The following is a 12904-nucleotide window of genomic DNA, read 5'->3' as shown; positions in this document are numbered from 1 at the left end:
GTCAAATTATTCCACGGATACACAGAGGATGGTCTTTATTTAGTGCTACTTTTGACAGCAACAGATGGGACTCCACCCCAGGGTAGCGCGCAGGGTAGCTTGACAAAGCATGCCATATTTTACATTTAAATACCAGCAGTTGCTGCCAAATCTCAGCTCACGGAAACCAGATGCACTTGAGAAGTTTAACATCACAGACGCTATCAGCGTATCAGGTGCGAGCGGAAAAGTAGAGCGATATCTGAGTTAATCAAAACCAACACGGCACACAACAGCGACCCAAGGCGACGGTGTACGTACGAGTGCTTATAAATGTACATGCTCAAGCAGACACAAACATTTTCCCACCATATACTTACGAATATAAGTGATCACGCCTTGCTCTCTCGTGAACATTAGTATGATTTACAATTCGGACCATCTCGGTTTTTCCCTTTTATCAGTGGTAACAAAAGCAACAGAACAGACTATAAAGACAAGTCAGCCGCAAACAGATACATAAATTAGGAAAAGAAAATGAAATTCAATTTCCAGGGGCTAGCTGGCGCAGTGTGCTCTCTCTCGTCCTTAATTAAAAAGCAGTCAGCTGAAGAGGGGCTATGAAGGCAGACAGAGGGGAGCATGAGCCCCCCTTTCATCATCCCTGTAGTGAGTGGCGGCAAACTCCACTGAGACAACAGGCCGGAATAACACGGCTGAAGAAATTCCCTCCTCTGTGCTCTAGTTCCTTCTCTCTTTCTCTCTTTTTTTATTCCATGCGTAGAAGCTAAGCTCTAGTAGTTCAGCTCACACATGCAGGGCCACGCAAACGTAAGCCTTTTTGAACTCTATAATCTGTAGAGGTTTACCTACTGTGTTAGGATGACATGTAATACACCATAAGGAGCACATAAAGGTTAAGGGGCCCCATTCGCTAAACAGCTACAGCACTTTTGTGTGCAGAAACCTGAATCTTATTCACTAAATGCCTGCAATCCAGTTACTAAATAAATGCACTAGTGCTACTCAGTGAATCAATTATTCTCATTTTTTTTCATTATAAAACAGTTGTTTTTAGCACAAACGCAGTGCCCAAACGTTCCAATTATTATTGATTGCATCAATATGCAGAACATATTGGCAAAAATTTGTTTCTGTATTACATACAAATTAAATAGTTATTTATATTGGTACTTTCATTTACCATTATTATTATTATTATTATTATTATTAAGGGGACATTGGCTCCCATTGTGACCCAACAGACAGATGGGACAAATGGAAAAATGCAGATTTTTATTATTATTAATGAATAAAGCTGCATAAATGCAAAATCATAATGATTATGCAGTATAATACAATATACACATCTGAGGGGTACTCCAGATAGCAGGTTATGCATACCTGTGGCCTGTTGCACGACGTTAGCTGAACAAACTCTGAGTTTCAGAGTAGGTTTAGAGTTCTCAATTCAAGATAAATCCTAATTGGTTTAGATCAGGTTCAGCGGTCTTACAAAGCTTGGTATAAACATTCTCTATCAAAGCAAGTTTGATCCAGAGTTTGTGATTAACTCTGGAGCGCGTACACCTGAAAGTGTGACGCGTGCGGCAAACGGCCAATCACACGGAACATGGAGAGCGTCAGTTTGATTCACTTCTCAAGAAAGAGATGAAACTTCTCTTCTGAAGATCAAGAGATCGTTTTGAAAATTATCATGAGATTAAAAGCGTTTTACAAGGCAGGAATAAACGCTGCTGCTGCAGTGAATGTTTGAGAAGGCAGCAGAAAGAAAATATCTGACTATATCAATGCATGATGTGAATCAAAATAATATGCCTCATAATTAGGTTCACAAAGAGCTCAAACGAATACATGTTGATTAAAAGCATTATTATATGAATGCATGTATTATAATTATATTAATTTAAAAGCAAAGTTCAATATTACTTGTCAACAGTGTTGGGTGTAACGCGTTACTGTAATAATATTACTTTTTTCAGTAACTAGTAGTGTAAGGCATTACTCGTCTGAAAATAGTAATATTATTACAGTTTTCCCGAGCTAGTTACTTGCGTTACATTTGCCAGTAGCACCTTCATCACACACAAGGCACACAACACAGAGAACAGAAGGGAAGGGGAGGAGGGCGTGAATGGAACAGTGATTGGTCTGGGTTTGGCACGAGGTATCATTTACCATCACCGATTGGTCGACACGCGGCAGTTAAGGCCAATCAGGGATGACTTCCCTAATGAATATTCATGATTCTTCCCCTACCATCCTGGGAAAAAAAATATAGCGCCCCGGACGCGCACGCGCAGCCCGTTCACTCTCACCGCCTTCAAACAACACAAGCGCTGTATTGCTCTCTCTCCATCGCGCATATAGTAAAAGGTCGGAAGACCGGTTGTGTTTTATAGACAATTTTGCATATAAATGACTATTTATAGGGCTTGAATTACAACCTGAAACTGCGCATGCGCGGGTAAAACTGCTGGGGTGAAACTGTGGCTCTGCGGCTCTGCAGACAGATATTATTGGGACAGATGGGGAAAAATGGAAGCGTCAACAACGGCAAGTACAAGTACAGTTGTTTGTAGTTATTTGTGCTAGACAGTGCCAGTCTGTTGTTGGCGTAATAAAGACCCTAAAGAACACTTCTCCTTTGTATGTTCTCCCTCCATCTGATGCATCTCAGGCAATTATAGAGTAATTAAGAAAAAAAAAAATAACTAGTAATATAACTAGTAATATAACTAGTTACTTTCTCCAGGGAGTAATAAAGTAAAGTAAGGCATTACTATTTTTGAGAGTAATATGTAATATATTACTTTGAGTAACTAGCCCCAACACTGCTTGTCAATTTAATAGGCTATAATAATTATATGGACATTTATGAAATGAAAGTTATTATAATTCATACAATATAAATATAATAAATAATTAGCAGGAAAAGATGAGAAGGTGTCACGATCCACACAGGGAAACAGAGAGATCCAATATGCAGTAGTATATTTTATTGGGCAAATCCAAAATCGTATCCAGTCCAGGCAGAGGTCAATATCCAATAGAGCAATCCAACAAAAACAGGTACAAGACAACAGCAAGAACAGAACTTGGAAGTGGTGTGATACAAACAAGGACTCCGTGACACATACTAAAACAGACAGGGTATATATACACAGGGAAATAACAATGCTAATGGGGAACAGGCTGAGTGCAATGATCAGTGATAAGGGGCAGCTGAGTGCAATGAAAAGACAAGGATCATGGGGGATGTAGTTCAAGAGTGTGATGGACACCGTGGGGAAGGAGGACATCTAGTGGTGACCCAAGGAACATAAACCAGACACTGTGACATAACCCCCCCTCTACGGAGCGGCTACCAGACGCTCCAAGACCCAGAAACACAAACAAAACCAGAGTCAAGGAGGGAGGTGGAACGGTGGAGGATCAGGGGGTGGGATGGGGGGCCAGGTCCATGGAGGGGAACAGGAACAGGGGGTGATGGCTTAGCCGGCGGCCAGGGCGAAGCAGACAGTTCATCGGCCGGCCAGGGTGAAGCAGACGACAGTCCATCGGGTGGCCTGGGCGGAGCAGGCTGTGCAGACGGCCAGGGCAGAAACATCAGTCCATCAGGCGGCCAGGGCAGAGCAGACAGTCCCTCGGGCGGCCAGGACAGAGGAGACTTTCCCTCGGGCGGCCAGGGCGGAGACTTTCCCTCGGGTGGCCAGGGAGGAGACTTTCCCTCGGGCGGCCAGGGCGGAGACTTTCCATCGGGCGGCCAGGGCGGAGACTTTCCCTCGGGCGGCCAGGGCGGAGACTTTCCCTCGGGCGGCCAGGGCGGAGACTTTCCCTCGGGCGGCCAGGGCGGAGACTTTCCCTCGGGCGGCCAGGGCGGAGACTTTCCCTCGGGCGGCCAGGGCGGAGACTTTCCCTCGGGCGGCCAGGGCGGAGACTTTCCCTCGGGCGGCCAGGGCGGAGACTTTCCCTCGGGCGGCCAGGGCGGAGACCTTCCCTCGGGCGGCCAGGGCGGAGACCTTCCCTCGGGCGGCCAGGGCGGAGACCTTCCCTCGGGCGGCCAGGGCGGAGACTCTCCCTCGGGCGGCCAGGGCAGAGACGACCCCTCAGGCGGCCACGTCGGAGCAGAAGACAGTCCATCGGGCGGCCACGGCGGAGCAGAAGACAGTCCATCGGGCGGCCACGGCGGAGCAGAAGACAGTCCATCGGGCGGCCACGGCGGAGACGACCCCTCGGGCGGCCATGGCTCAGGAACTGGAACAGACACCAACGGCTCAGGAACTGGAACTGGCACCAACGGCTCAGGCACTGGAACTGGCACCAACGGCTCAGGCACTGGAACTGGAACTGGCACCACCAACTCAGGAACAGGAACTGGCACCACCAACTCAGGAACAGGCACCACCGGCTCAGGCACTGGAACTGGCACCACCGGCTCAGGCACTGGAACTGGCACCACCGGCTCAGGCACTGGAACTGGCACCACCGGCTCAGGCACTGGAACTGGCACCACCGGCTCAGGCACTGGAACTGGCACCACCGGCTCCGGCTCAGGAACAGACACCACCGGCTCCGGCTCAGGAACAGACACCACCGGCTCCGGCTCAGGAACAGACACCACCGGCTCCGGCTCAGGAACAGACACCACCGGCTCCGGCTCAGGAACAGACACCACCGGCTCCGGCTCAGGAACAGACACCACCGGCTCCGGCTCAGGAACAGACACCACCGGCTCCGGCTCAGGAACAGACACCACCGGCTCCGGCTCAGGAACAGACACCACCGGCTCCGGCTCAGGAACAGACACCACCGGCTCCGGCTCAGGAACAGACACTGGCTCCGGCTCAGGAACAGACACTGGCTCCGGCTCAGGAACAGACACTGGCTCCGGCTCAGGAACAGACACTGGCTCCGGCTCAGGAACAGACACTGGCTCCGGCTCAGGAACAGACACTGGCTCCGGCTCAGGAACAGACACTGGCTCCGGCTCAGGAACAGACACTGGCTCCGGCTCAGGAACAGACACTGGCTCCGGCTCAGGAACAGACACTGGCTCCGGCTCAGGAACAGACACTACCGGCTCAAGTTCAGACACAGGCTCGACGTCGGCAATCTTGTCTGAAGACACAGGCTCGGCAGACGTGACGTGAACAGTCTCTGTGGCGGCCATCTTGTCCGAAGACACAGGCTCGGCAGGCGTGACGTGAACAGGCTCGGCGGCGGCCATCTTGTCCGAAGACACAGGCTCGGCAGGCGTGACGTGAACAGGCTCGGCGGTGGCCATCTTGTCCGAAGACACAGGCTCGGCAGACGTGCCATGGACAGTCTTGGCACTCTCCAGGATCTGATGTAGTCTTTCGAAGTAATCCAACAGAGTTTCAGCTGCTCTGTCTATCTCAGACTGCACGGGGACCTCCGAGACTGGGACCACCGGAACTGGGACCACCGGAACTGGGACCACCGGAACAATCATGGAGGAGGTCTTCCTTCTCCTCCTCTGTTTCTGATGGCAATGTGCCGGTTCTGAGCTGGGCGGAATCAGTGGCGGATGGGGCTCTGGGCTGGACCTCATCAACCCAGAGTCGAAGGGGGGCCATGGTGGAGAGTGGTGTTGAACACCCTCTCGCCCATCCACTCCTCTGCGACCTCCCCGGGTCCCACGAAAAATCACCAGTCGGGTTCCCTCAAATAATCTTCTCCTCTCCTGTTCAGTGGCTGGGGAAGAGAGGTTTGAATACATACCGCTGGATCAAGATGTGACGGAGTCCTTCTGTCACGATCCACACAGGGAAACAGAGAGATCCAATATGCAGTAGTATATTTTATTGGGCAAATCCAAAATCGTATCCAGTCCAGGCAGAGGTCAATATCCAATAGAGCAATCCAACAAAAACAGGTACAAGACAACAGCAAGAACAGAACTTGGAAGTGGTGTGATACAAACAAGGACTCCGTGACACATACTAAAACAGACAGGGTATATATACACAGGGAAATAACAATGCTAATGGGGAACAGGCTGAGTGCAATGATCAGTGATAAGGGGCAGCTGAGTGCAATGAAAAGACAAGGATCATGGGGGATGTAGTTCAAGAGTGTGATGGACACCGTGGGGAAGGAGGACATCTAGTGGTGACCCAAGGAACATAAACCAGACACTGTGACAGAAGGTTTTTTTTCACTATAAACTGCTTTAATTTGGAGTGAAAGATGGAGGGGGTGGGGCTTTATTGCATCAGATACATGTCACTTTACTCACAGCTGATTGGTCCAGTTTGGGTTTGCGATCTCTAACCCAGAATGCAACCTGATCCGTAGCAGGTTAGCCGTGTAGCGTAAGTTACCATGGTGAGGAACACTGCTAAAAATCAATCCACCGTCTGCCCGAAAAAACAGAGTTTGCTCAAACTAATCTTGAACTTACCTTGGTAGTAACTGAAACCAGTTTTGTGCAACAGGCCACTGGGTGTTTATGGATAAATAAGCATATAAACTCAACTTCCAAACTTCCAAAAACACAGGTTACTTTCAGGTTATGTAAGTAACCATAGCGACTTACTCTCTGATCATAACCTACTCTGCACAATATATACCATTATAACATAAAACAATGTTATTTATTTTATTCTCATTCTCATCATAGATGTGTATTCAGGGTTTCTATAGAAAGTATTTCTAGAATACAGAATGCATACAGTATGTTCACAGACATTTTTTTCTGTTTGTTTAGTTCAGTTAATCTTTCTTTTTCAATTTAAATATTTAGCATCAAACAAATAATATAATTCTTGTTCACAGTAATAAAAAAAAACTATCACACATCTTCCCGGTGGGTGGCGATATGCAATAAGAATGTAAATCACAATTAATCAAAAGAAGAAAGAAATATGGATTTGGCGGTCTGTTGAAAATGTCCTTGGGCCCTATCATATACCCGGCGCAATGCAGCGTCAGGCGCAACGCAAATGCTTTTTGATAGTTTCAGCCTGACGCAGTTCAATCATTTTCACGTCCTGTGCAACGTTGTTTAAATAACAAATGCATTTGCACCCATTTGCTATTACAATAGCGTTGCTGTTTTGAGGCAACTGAAATAGACAAAAAAAAAAAAAAAACTGGTCTAAAGTCAATGGAACAGTATTTTTTCTGTTATTTAAAGGGTGCATTAGTAATATGCGTCTATATATGCAATATATACAAAGTAGCCAAATATTAAAAATAAAAGGACTACAATGTAAAATATTATTATTGTGTACATAAAGATATGGTGGAATCCGGCTTGTCCCGTAGATGGTCTGCTTGTGCGTTTTAACCTTGCGGACGAGCAGATCCGTTTCCTCGCTAGAGAAGCGTTCAGTCTTTCCACTTGCAAATTCCGCCATGTAAACAGCTTATAAAGGTAATGGGACATGAGACTCTGATTGGTTTATTGCATGTTATGGCCAAAACACACCCATTACTCATTAAGAGAATAGGGAGAACCCTTTTAGACCATGTGCTGGGTACGCCGACCATTTTCCCCGTCGTTAAACTAGCCAAGTGCACTTGCGCCGTGTGCATTAGACCATGCGCTTAGATCCTTAAAATAGGGCCCCTAGTGTTTTCACTGTTAACATACTCTGGGTTGACTGCATTGGTTAACTTTCTCCCAGCCACATTTTTGTAACAGGCATACCGGATAGGCAAGGTTTGGGATAATTATCCAAGAGTTCAGGGTATGTGATGGTAAGTTAACCTTGCTTTCTGGAATACACTCCTGGTGACTTCTCTAATAATGAACCAAATTGCAATGTTTAAAGGGTCATGTGTTCAGTTACTTTTGTATGTATTCCAGTTAAGCCTGTGACAGAGGTTTACATGTTCCACGTCTATGGAAATATTCTTGTATATGAAAAAATTCTGATCATATACTTATTTTTGAACATGCACTTCCTTCCTTTCTCTACTGCTTGTCTTGTGTAAAGGGCCAACAAAGAGGCTTGGTCTCTTTGTCTCTGAATAGTAGCTTTCTGTTGGCCTTCTGATCTAATATGTGTGTTACAAAACATTATGGTAACATTCTTGGTGTGGGTTGTCTGAATGACCAAAATGTTCAATAATACCCTTCCTCTATGAGAAATGTCTGCCCTAAGTGTACTAGACCTCAGCTGACCTGCAAAACAAGGATGCTGCACTCTGCAATATAAGAGCACTGCTCCCTTGACACCTGGCTGGGCAGCTTTTCTTCAAACCTGCACACACATTCACAAAACAATGAGCCAACGTGTCCAGCTAGATGCCAAGCAGACCGTGGGCAGTCGTAGATGGTCATGTAGCCGGAGTGCCCAAGCCTGTGGGAGAAAGCTGTCACACCTGTTTATATGCTGGCTGGGGTTCAACTTGAGACTGTCTGCTGAAATAGAGGAAGGCCAAGGGGCAAGGTGGAGGTGCAGCTCCAGGTAATGAGACGAATACAAGCTCATCCCAGCAGGTTAGGAGGAGGTCAGTAGGGAACACTATAATTACTTGGAGAAGGCCTACTAGAAAAACTGCATCTACAAGGCAGCACAAGACAGGACTTTGTGACTGCTGAATATATCTTATCACATTTTATTTCACAAGTTCAGTTGGTAATATTGTGATCCCAAAATGTATTTGGAATATAAAGCAACCATAGATCTATCTATCTATCTATCTATCTATCTATCTATCTATCTATCTATCTATCTATCTATCTATCTATCTATCTATCTATCTATCTATCTATCTATCTATTTTTAACAGAGGCTCTGTCCTTTTTTTTTTCTTCTTTTTTTTTTGAAGGAAACCCTTAACCCTGATGGTCAAAAAAAATGGAAATAGGCAACAAATCAGAATTGGGCATGAAGACCTGCACTGTAAATGAGGCCTAAGAGAAACAATTTGACGTTGATTGTTTAGTCACTAGCTTGATTTACTTAAACAGCAATAAACCATTTTGAGACAAAGAAGATCTGACTGTACATGCATCATATCAGAAGTCACTGATCACAGATTATGCATTAGAATTTAACACAGTTGTGGCATTACTGTCGGGTCCATATCTTACAGTAAAAGACTGTTTGCAAAGCCTGCACCGAAATGTGACTGATTTATCAAAGAATCCACATTAAAATGTACTAAACAAATGAGACATTCACATAGTTTAAAAAAATAACCCCCTTGCATTATAATCCTTTGGAAGGTAATGTTTTTTTTTGTTTTTTTCAGTGATCCTGTATCACTCTTCTCTTCTGTATTCTGTATCATCTCACATCTCACTAACACGTCAGTGGGCGGGGCCAAAGACGTGATGATGTAGAAGTAGGCGTTGACTTTCTTCTGCAAAGGTGGTCTTTCATTGCACTACTACATAAATCCGAAATGAGTCTTTTTCGGAGCTTGGTTTTAATAAAAGTTTTGAGCTCTGAAACTTACAGGATGTTTTTGTAGTACAATGACCTCATTCATGTCGAAAGATCAAGGAAAATTTTACTTCTCAATTCATGACCCCTTTAAAAATGTCCAGTTCTGCACTACTGTATAATCCCCAAGTAAAGTGAAGGTTGCTGTGTGTGATGGAGGGCTCAAGCATGAGACTTGACTTGAGCTCTAAATCCCCTACTTAATTACAGAATATATAATCGAAAAGAATAAAAATAGAGGTGGCGTTGGGGTGGTTGAGGCATTTTTTGTCTCTTTCTATCAGACATATATTTAGTAGAGAATGAAAAGAAGCTGTCGGGGGAGATCAAAACTCCTGATTATTGTCGCATTATGGATGGTCAATCACAGAAGGAATCACTTGACCAGGTGTGGTCCTGGTCAAGACAATCTCCTGAACTCCAAACTGAATGTCAGAATGGGAAAGAAAGGAGACTTAAGCAATTTTGAGCGTGGCATGGTTGTTGGTGCCAGACGGGCCGGTCTGAGTATTTCACAATCTGCTCAGTTACTGGGATTTTCACGCACAACCATTTCTAGGGTTTACAAAGAATGGTGTGAAAAGGGAAAACATCCAGTATGCGGCAGTCCTGTGGGCAAAAATGCCTTGTTGATGCTAGAGGTCAGAGGAGAATGGGCCGACTGATTCAAGCTGATAGAAGAGCAACTTTGACTGAAATAACCACTCGTTACAACCGAGGTATGCAGCAAAGCATTTGTGAAGCCACAACACGCACAACCTTGAGGCGGATGGGCTACAACAGCAGAAGACCCCACCGGGTACCACTCATCTCCACTACAAATAGGAAAAAGAGGCTACAATTTGCACGAGCTCACCAAAATTGGACAGTTGAAGACTGGAAAAATGTTGCCTGGTCTGAAGAGTCTCGATTTCTGTTGAGACATTCAGATGGTAGAGTCAGAATTTGGCGTAAACAGAATGAGAACATGGATCCATCATGCCTTGTTACCACTGTGCAGGCTGGTGGTGGTGTAATGGTGTGGGGGATGTTTTCTTGGCACACTTTAGGCCCCTTAGTGCCAACTGGGCATCGTTTAAATGCCACGGCCTACCTGAGCATTGTTTCTGACCATGTCCATCCCTTTATGACCACCATGTACCCATCCTCTGATGGCTACTTCCAGCAGGATAATGCACCATGTCACAAAGCTCAAATAATTTCAAACTGGTTTCTTGAACATGACAATGAGTTCACTGTACTAAAATGGCCCCCACAGTCACCAGATCTCAACCCAATAGAGCATCTTTGGGATGTGGTGGAACGGGAGCTTCGTGCCCTGGATGTGCGTCCCATAAATCTCCATCAACTGCAAGATACTATCCTATCAATATGGGCCAACATTTCTAAAGAATGCTTTCAGCACCTTGTTGAATCAATGCCACGTACAATTAAGGCAGTTCTGAAAGCGAAAGGGGGTCAAACACAGTATTAGTAAGGTGTTCCTAATAATCCTTTAGGTGAGTGTATATATATATATATATATATATATATATATATATATATACTGTATATATAAATATATATATATATATATATATATATATATATATATATATATATATATATAATATATATATATATATATATATATATATATATATATATATATATATATATATATATATATATATATATATATATTAAATATTACATTTTAATAAAGTCCCGCTGTTTAATTAAATGTATACTAGATGAAAGATATGTGCAAGATATATAATATGTGCAAGATGTTTAGTCTCTGTGCTTGTTGCAATAAATTTATGTCCATTAAAAGTGTACAGTTTCCATCTGAACCTGGAGTTAGTTGAAGGTAATTGGTTCCGTCTTGTATTAGTCTATTATTATTTATTTAACAATTTATTTATTTTAGAGACTAGATGCCAGATTTAGTGGCCAAACTACTGTCAGGATTTACTAAAGACACACAGTGAAAAAATAGCGCTGAAAAGTCGTGGATTAAAGTTGTGACTGACCTTATTGCATGCATTTGTTGGTGTTTCCCTTTCAGATGTGACATTTATGGGAGGAAAGTATTTAAATGAATCACAGAAGGTGATTTACTAAGGCTTGCACTAGTCAATTTACTGGTGTTAGTGGTCGATTGCGTTGGTCATTATGGAAATGATCTGACTGCGTCAGTATTCTTTGAATTTTGCGTTGTCAGTAGTTCATGCGCAGAACTTTCCACTCCCATCTGCATTTTTTTGGGAATTGCGCTCACACGATAATTTGCCCTGTTTAGTAAATCTGGCCCTAGAACACTAAATAATGTGCAGTACTTTGTTAGACACTGCTGTCTTACTAGACTCTATATTTCACTCTGAAGGAATCTTGCGATTGGTTATCAGTAAACAACAGTGGTGATCTTTTAAAGTACTATAGTAAAGTACTATATGGAGTGTGTTCAAGGACTCCCTCCATTCATCCCTCCGTTCTCCAAACCGATTGTCCCATCTCCAAACCTGGAGCCTATCCCAGCGTCTCAGGCCACAGGGAAAGATCCTGGACGGATGGCCAGTCCATACAGGGATGATGCACACTCACACATTCTGCTCAAGGACTCATTCTTAGAGATTCCTGGGCCAAACACACTTCAGTTCAATGCACCTAGATTTCAATCAAAAGCAAAACGGAATGGTTAATGCACTGTGAAGTTACATGAAAAAACAATGGACAGCTGAATTTGTATTACCGGTAACAAAAGTTAACAAAGATTAACAAACACAGTAACAAATGTTTTTCTCATGGTTAATTCATGTTACTTAATACATTAACTAACATTACCAAATGAAACATTGTAAAGTGTTACAGATAAAACGACCAAATATATTTTTAGACAAAGGTCTCGTTAATGATTTTCAGCGTTGCTCAATGTAATTAGATCAACAGTTTTTCGACCAATGCTTTGACGTTTCAAAAAGACACCACAGATTTAAACAAAAACAGATTTAATTTAGGCTTTTATTCTCAAATAAACATTGATCAACACACTGATGATATAATTGTCATTAACAATTAAGAAAACTATATTGATGTTGTATATACTGTAAATTTGGTGTACATTTTGAAGAATTTAAAGGACATTTTGTACAGTTTACTCATAGACGGAATACAGTGTAAGAATCTTAAAATCATATGCAAAAAAAAAAAAAAAAACTCTTAATCAGTGTCTTTGACTTGATTTTAGAGAATGTATTGAATTAAGCTTTTGTTTTAAGTGTAAACCTCACTAAATGTTGATATATGCATGCTTTACACAAGTATAACAAAACTTAATTCAAGATCTTGAATGTTTGGATGTTTTAATTGGAAACCAAGACAAAAAAAAAAAAGCATTTGTAATATAATCATTATTTATGTATTATTTTGTTTTCAGTGCACAGAAAAGCAAACAAAAGACACTTTCAGGCAAAGCTTTCACATTTAAAAGTACCCAA

This window comes from Scardinius erythrophthalmus, assembly GCF_964197995.2.
Source record: "Scardinius erythrophthalmus genome assembly, chromosome: 13".
Taxonomy (NCBI): domain Eukaryota; kingdom Metazoa; phylum Chordata; class Actinopteri; order Cypriniformes; family Leuciscidae; genus Scardinius; species Scardinius erythrophthalmus.
This window is presented reverse-complemented; position numbering follows the sequence as displayed.